Raw genomic sequence first — 9,458 nt, 5'->3', positions numbered from 1 at the left:
AACTCGAGTATTGGAATTCTAGTATAATAAGTTACTAAGTATTTGTTTGGATAGCGCGTTTGCAATTTTCAGTGTTTTCCTCTTTTTTTTTAGCAGCATATGTTAACCTGTAGCAGCACTATTCAAGGGACAATTATCACTGTTCATGCACTGTAGTAGCATTGTTCACGCACTGTTTATGGAACCCACAACCACTTTATTCATAAAAAAATATTAAAAATGGGTCCCGTAGCACTATTCACACATTTAAAAATTATTTTGCTACAGTATTTTCAGTTTTCAGTTTTAGCAAAAATAAGTTTTATCCAAATGGACCTTAAATTTATAGTGAACGATATCGATTATAGGATATGCAATATGGTACATATAATAGAATAATCCTCTATCGTGCCTCTAGTTGTGTAATAGATATTTCATTTGTTGAAGACAATTGATGTTTGCTCGATGAGGAATCCACATCAAGTGAATTTTTTCCTATAAGAAAACTAGGTTCTTTAGGTTCAGGTAGTAAACTCTCACTGCCTAACATCATAACCATAGATGACATGTTGGGCCTATCCTTAGGAAGTTGTTTCACACATAAGAGACTAACATGGATCCAACACAACATCTCTGGTAGAGTGCAAGAGTTGTCTGAGCACATATCAATTAGTTCCAAAGGCTTGCCTTCTCTCCATAATTTCCATGCCTAAAAAATTGCAAACTTCTATCAATAATCGGTTCATTATATGTAATATATATTATTTTAGAAAGCATTATATATAAAATTTACATGTAAAGTTTTTGGATCCTCACATGTCCAATAAGATTAAGACTATGGTTTAGATGGTAAAACCCTCGATTCTTCTTTCCACTTACTATCTCTAGTAATAACATTCCGAAGCTAAAGACATCGGAATTTACTGAGAAAAGTCCATCAATGGCATACTCAGGTGCCATGTAACCACTGCAAAACATCATTAAGAATAAAACATGTCAATTAGTAATAAATATAGACTCTATTTAAAGTATTTTAAATTGATACTTACTAAGTTCCAACCACTCTATTTGTATTTCCTTCAATTTGATTTCTTTCAAATGTTCTAGCCAAGCCAAATTTTGATATTTTTGGGTTCATCTCACTATCAAGTAATACATTACTTGCTTTAAGATCTCTGTGTATAATCCTTAGTCTGGAATCTTCATGAAGATAGAGAAGCCCCCGACCAATGCCATTAATAATGTGGAACCGCTTAGACCAAGGTAGAGTAGAATTTTGCCTTTTGCTTGATTTGACAAGTTTCACATTTATGTTATCAAGAGTCACCCTGAACTATAAAACAAATTAAAAGCACCAGGTTGTATATTCTTTGGAAAATTCATAACAAAATTACTTATCTAACTAAAATAATAATTATGTTTTGAGGGATTCAAACCAAAAATGAAGGAGTCCAAGCTTTTGTTGGCCATATATTCATAGATTAGCATTTTTTCCTCTCCTTGAATGTAACAACCAAGAAGCCTAACAAGATTTTGATGCTGAAGTTTGGCAATCAATATTACTTCATTTATGAACGCATTCACTCCTTGTCTAGAACTTTGTGAAAGTCTCTTTACAGCAATCTCCTGTCCATCTATTAGTGTACCCTAAAAATTCACATTTGTAGGAAGGTTACTATATACTGAATATGATAAGAGCTATTTTTGCTTGAGGTCCTTAAACTAGAACACTGTAAGTTACCTTGTATACAAGTCCAAAACCATCTTCCCCAAGCTTGTTGTTGCTTGAAAAATTGTCTGTGGCCTTTTCGATTGTAGCCAGGTCAAAGAATGGGAGCTCCAAATCTTTTCTTTGGCTTTTAATGCTCCGATCTATGATCATGTTGTTCTCCATTTTCTCTGATTAAAGTAAAATATGATTTATATTACCCAACAAATAAATAAATAGGATAGCTATAAATCATTTGGACTAAATGCATATTAATCAAGCCAAATCATAACTTGATTGGGAGCCAATTAACCAAGCCATAAGGGCCATAAGCCATAACCATAACCATAACTTGGAAATTTACCAATAATATGAAAAGCATGATTTTACTAATTCAATGACATTGCTCAACTTATTGTGGCAATGGTCAGTGGCAAAGCTAAGGAGGGGCTAATTCTATTAACAATACTAATAAAATCGTATATTATTTGTAAATATATTGCAAATATGACCATGGTTTCAACCCATACCAGGTCTGTTCCAATCCATGCTCTTGATATGATAATGTAATCTTTTTGACTCACAAGTCACACCCCAAACATATACATTTCAAAATGGTATTGTCCAATGCTAGTTCAAATTCTCCCTCAATTGAATATAGATAGATGTGGCAAAATGGGTTGGACCTAACAACCCGACTGAACCTAAAGGAAAACACTAGACTTGAACTAGAATTTTTTGACCTGGAGTAAAATGGGTAGACTTGTGACCCGACCAATTTTTAAAAATGTTTTTGGATAAAAATAATAATAAAATTAAGACATGGTTGATTTACTTGTTTATTTTGGGCTTTACAATGCACAACTCAAACACAATTGAAAAATATAATGTTAGTGCCATGTGATTATTATTATTTTTTAAAATCAAATTGTTTAACATTTTTTGGATAATTCTCTCTCTCTCTCTCTCTCTCTCTCTCTCTCTCTCTCTCTCTCTCTCTCTCTCTCTCTCTATATATATATATATATCTCTCTCTCTCTCTCTCTCTCTCTCTCTCTCTCTCTCTCTCTCTCTCTCTCTCTCTCTATATATATATATATAACTTTATTCAAATACAGTGGCCTTAAGAAAACAATTGAAACCTTTATCTAGTTACATGCAAGCAAATTGAAAGATTAATAATTGAGGTATTCTTCTCACTTGAATAACGTGACAAATAAATATTTTTAGATATCAAATGATAAGTACATGTCAAGATAATTTGATTACAGTAGAGTTAAAAACATATATTTGAAATTATAGGCATGTATGAGAAGCATTCATAAGTGTGAAAAAAGTGAACCTGAAGTATATCAATAAAACTAGCATAAATTATGAATGCTTAGGCCTATTTTGTTATAGGTTCATAGCCAAAATAAACAGCTTTTCAATTTTTTTTTTTTAAAATGATGTTTCTTGGAGTGTGTGTTGCTTGAAAATAACATTATATTCATAAAAAAGATCATGTATAAATAAGTAAACAATCAAATTTTGATGTATATTCTCAAATTAAAACAGAATATCAACCACATTGCATCTAAAATTAAGCATAACATTAGATTTATTTTCAAGATATCTAATTATAAAATTAGTTTTCAGGATTGTAATTTTCTTATATCTTTTTATTCTTTGTCAAATTAGTTATTCAATAGGGCATTTGTAATTTTATTCTCTATTTTGGAATGTTGATATTGTGTAATAGACTAGACTCATTTGTGTTTGTGCTATTTTATTTTGGCCAATAATGTTGGAATTTGTATAATTTTATAAAAATTATTAAACAAAATATCAATTTGATGAGCTAAGCTCTTTTTTGATATTGGTGGATGGTGCTGAATTCAAGTGGAAAATACATGGCTTGCCAAGTGGAAAATACACGTTTAAAAAAAAAAAATTCATATGAAAAAATATAGGCTGACCCAATCCAACCCAACCCACCTTGTTTTTAACCTGTTTAAAATAAACATTTTAGACTTGAACCCGAACTGACTCTCCGTTTTGCGACGACTAAATATAGATATAATGACAAGAATGTAAAATAATGTTAGTGAAAACATTACAAATCCTAACTGCATATTGTGTGGGTTATAGGCAAGTATTTAATTAAAAACAACGAATCCGTAATTTTGATGAAATTATATTTATGTTTCTAACTCGAGTCGGGGTTGGCAAGTGATATAGAAACTACATGGTCAAGTTTAAAGAAAATCTCGGTTAAGCGTGTGTTTGTGTACAAAGTTTTCCGTGTTTTGCGTTTTTTTAATGGGTCCCATGGGTATTGTTCACGGACCACCAAGAACTGAAAAACGCAGCCATGGGTTTTGCTATAGTGTTTTCAGGAATAAGTTTTTAGTTTTCAGCAAATAAGCGGTATCCAATCAGACCCTAAATCTTAATCTTGGTTATATCTATAATAAATTCTTCCCTCTGCAATGCATTTTGATTATGACCAAATAGCTATGCACATTTCATAGTTTTATTGTTCGGAAAATTAGTAACTCTTCCATACGTTTGTAATAAGAAGCTCAATTAAACAATATGGCAATACGTTTTCTGAATGTCATAGAAAGTAACATTACCTCTGAACTTTTTCCCTCTTTTGCAAATGAGATAGGCAATTAAGAGCATCCCAGAAATTATGGCAGCCGTAACTGCAACTATAACTATCACTATGACCCCTATCTTTTGCTCATCTTTGGCCTCTCCTGGGTCAGTATGAACAACCAAAGCAAATACAATCAAAACTCAGCCAAAAAAAGAAAAAGAAAAAAGAGAACCTATGGCAACAAATAAACCAAAGAGAAACAAGAAATCAGATAACAAAACTAAACTTGTACATACCTAACTATGAAGTAGGCATTCGAACATATAGATCCTGCCCACCAGTTGAGAGCTGTCTAATATCAATTAGATTTCCATACCAAATGGCACAACCACTACCTCCTCCTCTGATATCTGAATTTGTATAAACCATACATGAACAATTGTTCAAGCAATTGATCCTGCATTCTTCAATGCTCATATTTTTCCTCACCCAAGAGTTTGTAGCATCTGGCAACTTGAGCCCACCGAATTTTAGACACCCATATCTATCTTTACCTTGGCAACTCAATTGTATCCTACGTATGCATCCCTGAGACCAGTTCATTAGGTTCCATGTTTGTTGTGATTTAGGTTGGAATCATTTTAAACACTAACAGATTGGTGAATCACCAATGATACAATTTCCATAAGGACCACAAAGGTTGTAACTGTCACAATTTCTCTTGGCACAGATGCATACAGGCTCCAAGTTGAATTTGCTTCAATCCATATGAATTGTTGACGGGAATAGTTGGTTTGGTTCATAACCATTCTTGAGATTATTGATTTATCTAAGGCGTGGTACTCATAGTATGCCTTGTTCTCATTGGAGATGAAATTGAACTTGAAAACGGGGTTGGGCCTTAAATCTGGTGCACCACTGAATCTAAGGCCATTCCACGGGCCACTCCGATAGTACTCCTTCGAGCCTTTCCACATAACTATTCAGGATTTTCATGAAGTTCCATTCTCCAGGTAAAGTCTCCAGGAGATGGATCATCCCAATTCTTCCATGCTAATAAAGTCCGTACAAGACCGGATTTTAAGTCCCATCCAAGCTTCATTCCTGGTAACAATGTATCAGTAGGAAAATCAAAGCTTTAACACAAATAGTTTCCTGAATTTCCGTCATTCCCATCTATTATTACAAAATTCCTAGAATCCAAAAGCTGTACTATTGGATTCGAAGCTTGTTTTGTTGAATTTGCGTACCAAACAATACTAGTAGTATTCTGGCTGATAAGAACAAAATTGCCAGTGTTGTTTATCATCAACACACCAGACAAGTCTTTGATTGGGTTGCGTCAGTTTGCTACCCAAACAACATTTTTAACTGGGATATTCTTGTACCATATTCCTAAGTAACAATTGGTGGAACTACCTGGACTAAAGAAACCCAGTTCAAAGCTTCCATCTGCTGACACTAAAGTTCTGCCGCCCCGCCCGCCCCCGCATTGCTCACCAAGAGAATAGAAGAAGTAAGATGGTACCTTGAAACATAATGGAAGGACTAAAGAAACCCAGTTCAAAGCTTCCATCTGCTGACACTAAAGTTCTGCGGCCCCCGCCCCCCCGACGTAACGAGTGGTTCTCTTATCTTCTTCATTCTACCATGGATGAAACATAATGGAATTCAAATCCATAGTTGAATTGGTGAAAGGGGTTTTATTTTCTAATGTGATTCTTATATCTCTTGACTGTGAGAGGACCTGAGTTGTGTGCAACTGGGGAATTCTCGGGGTATCAATTCGAAGTTTTGTAAGCCTCACAGTCAACCAAGTCTTTACAAGAGATCTAACAATCAACCAAGTCTTTAGTTAACCATAGACCTTATATTCATGTGAATCAGACTCAAGGGTGTATTGCACATTTCAACAAAAGTTTGCTTGGCTGAAGTTTTTCCTCCAGCATTTAACTTTGGGCGTACGGTGTACCTAACTCTTGTGGACCATGCCTTTCCTCTGTCATGTTTGTTTGGAGGTGAAATAGGATTGATGGAAACTTTGGAAAGAAAATAGGAATGAAAACATTTTTGGAGTGTGTTTGATTGGGTGGGGAGGAAGGAAAATAAATGATGGGAGAAAATGGAGTTGCTTAATGGACAACAATGTCCATGTGCACTTACACATGCATTTGTCTATACATTGCTCTTCTTCACCGTTTATTTCTTTATTTATTTCCAGGACGTTCTTTTTCCTTTCTCCTAAGTTGCCCCCCCCCTTTTTTTTCCCCCTCTAGATGTTGCCTTTGGGCATCATTTTTAAGAAGGGTACATGAGTAAATTTATATAAACTCACTTTTTCCATCTTTCCACTTTTTCACTCCCAACCAAACAAAAATGAGAAAAATTAAAATTTTTTCTATCCTCTCACTTTTTCATCCTCCCACCATTTTCTATCTTCTCACTTTTTCACCCCTCCAACCAAACGGACCCTAAAAGTTTACCATGTCTTGAGTCCACCCTTAGGGATACAAGAATTTTTCTTTGGCCCGTTAAACTAATATATTTATGCTTCCTTGTATTAGTGTACTTCATAGTCTACACAGTATGATATACTTGCACTTTATTTATACTAAGAACATTCGCATAATAATCTACTTTTTTATTTTATACAATTGTTTTTTCAAAAATACCCACATTATCATCTATTTTACAGTACATTTCATTTAAATAGTATTTCTTTATCAATTATTTATTACTCTCTCTATTTGTATATATAAGTAAAAAAAGTATTAAAAAATATATTTGTATATGAATAGTAAGAGCAATTACATCTATAGGTGCAAAATAGAAAAAGTGCACAATGTTACACATTTTTGCTCAAAATCTACCCACATCATTCCATCTATAATATTATGCATATCCATTATTGCTACAATAACCGTGTATCTGATTTTCTCTCTCCTCTTTCATCTGATTCTCTCTATTCCCCCTTTATCTTATCTTGAATCCAGCAACATGTTATGCAAATCTATACAAATCATCAAATTCTTCAAACTCATTCTAAATCTAGATCCTAAACTCATTAAATCCATATATAAATCCAAACAAACAAACAAACCCAAATAGAAGAAGAAGAAGAAGAAGAAGAAGAAAGACATAGATAAGAATGTTCATAAAAAATAAAAAAGAGGGTTTGTGTTCAGGTGGGTTGGTATGAAATAATTTTAAAAGTGAGAAAAATGGTTATTTAAATAAAAGATGATGTATAATAGACTGTTAGATGTAGGTGTTTTTGCAAAATGACAATGTAAAATAGAAAAAAATAGGTTATTATGTTAAAATAGAAAGAAAATTTTAGACAGACCACCTAAAATTTTCCTCCTATTTCAGCATAATAACCTACTTTTTCTATTTTACACAAGCATTTTACAAAAACTTCAACATCAAATTATTTGTTATACACTCTATTTTCTTTAAATATTCATTTTTTATTATTTAACCTACCGTATCCAAACAATCTCTCTCTCTCTCTCTCTCTCACACACACACACACACACACACACACACACACACACACAAAATGAAAAACTATCTCTCACTTCTCAGCTCTTCGCTTCTGCCTATTCTTCTTCATTGGGTTTTGATATTGGGTTACGGTGGTGGGTGGGCAGTGATGGGTTATTGGATCTCATTGGGTTCTTCTTCTTTGGATTTCCATTGGGTTCTTTTTCTTCTTCTTTGGATCTTCGTTGGTTTCTTCTTCTTTCTTGGTTTGTGGTGCTGGTTACCATGGTGGGTGGGTGGTGATGGGTTTGATTGTGGATCTCCTTTGGGTTTGATTTGGGTTTTCCAGCTGATGGGTTGATTGGGTATTGTGATAGGATAATCAAATTTGTAGTGGGTTGTAATTGGAGGTGGTGTTGGCTGGTTAGTGGTGGCTGGGTTTTATAGTGAAACAAAGAAGAGAGAAGAGGGAGAGAGATAAAATAATGAAATATTAATAAAATATTAAGATGAAAAGCTACAATAACCGTGTAACAAAAATGTAAATCTATAGTGGTATACATGGATTGGTGTGGGTAGTTTGGGGGGCTTAAATCTGTAAATTTCACATCTTTTTCTATTTTACACATACTGGTGCGGATGCTTTAACCATGCATATACACGATTACTGTAAAAACAATTGAAATTTACACAAGTTTACATGGACTGACGTGGGTGATTTTTGGAGTTAGATGTGCAAAATTTACTGCTTATACTATATACATTGATTGATGTGAGTGCTCTAATGGTATATTATTCTTAATTTCTACATTGTATTAGATCCAAGGTTCTAAAGTGTTCTTTGCTCCTTCTCAACATGTCTTCTCTAATAGTGCCTCCCTTTTGGCAGAACCAAGATTTTACTTCAAGTAGCAAGATTGGAAGCAAGATTATAAAAACAATTGAAATTTACACAAGTTTACATGGACTGACGTGGGTGATTTTTGGAGTTAGATGTGCAAAATTTACTGCTTATACTATATACATTGATTGATGTGAGTGCTCTAATGGTATATTATTCTTAATTTCTACATTGTATTAGATCCAAGGTTCTAAAGTGTTCTTTGCTCCTTCTCAACATGTCTTCTCTAATAGTGCCTCCCTTTTGGCAGAACCAAGATTTTACTTCAAGTAGCAAGATTGGAAGCAAGATTAGTCCCAAAATATTAATATGACTTTAATAAAAGCTTACTATAATTTATTTTTCATTTCTAGGTTAAATTATTCTTAAAAGTATAGCAATATACTTAGAAAGTTGTATATCGTCGCATTGACTTGATTGCTCTTAAGAAATTATGTAGAATTCAACTTTCTTCTTCTATTATTTTAATTATTTACAATTTGAGTTCATACTAAAAACCTAGGATTTGAAACTATGAAAGAGTCTAGTATTGAACAAAAAAAGATTAGTAGAGGGATAGAGCATTAGGAATTTAATGTCATGAGAAAATAATATAATTTTTTTTAGTTATTTAAATTTAACTACCTACTTTGAGTTTAAATGTCATTAGAAAAATAAATTTGATTTGAACTTAAAATTCACCATGAGTTAAGTTTCAAGGAAATATCATATTTATCTGCTTTTTTTTTTTTTTCAAAATCTAATGTTTAACTCTTCCTTTTATATATATATAAACATATTTATCTTTTCTCAAGGGGCAA

General features: G+C 33.1%; 1 pseudogene; it reads right to left on the bottom strand.

The window, feature by feature from the left end:
- Window positions 1-382: 382 nt before the first annotated feature.
- On the bottom strand, window positions 383-5,580 carry LOC112027594 (G-type lectin S-receptor-like serine/threonine-protein kinase At4g27290; annotated as a pseudogene).
- Between the last annotated feature and the right edge of the window lie 3,878 nt (window positions 5,581-9,458).

This window comes from Quercus suber, unplaced genomic scaffold, assembly GCF_002906115.3.
Source record: "Quercus suber isolate HL8 unplaced genomic scaffold, Cork oak 2.0 scaffold_227, whole genome shotgun sequence".
Taxonomy (NCBI): Eukaryota; Viridiplantae; Streptophyta; class Magnoliopsida; order Fagales; family Fagaceae; genus Quercus; species Quercus suber.
Note: the sequence above shows the minus strand (reverse complement) of the source record. Positions and strands in the feature narration are given on the sequence as shown.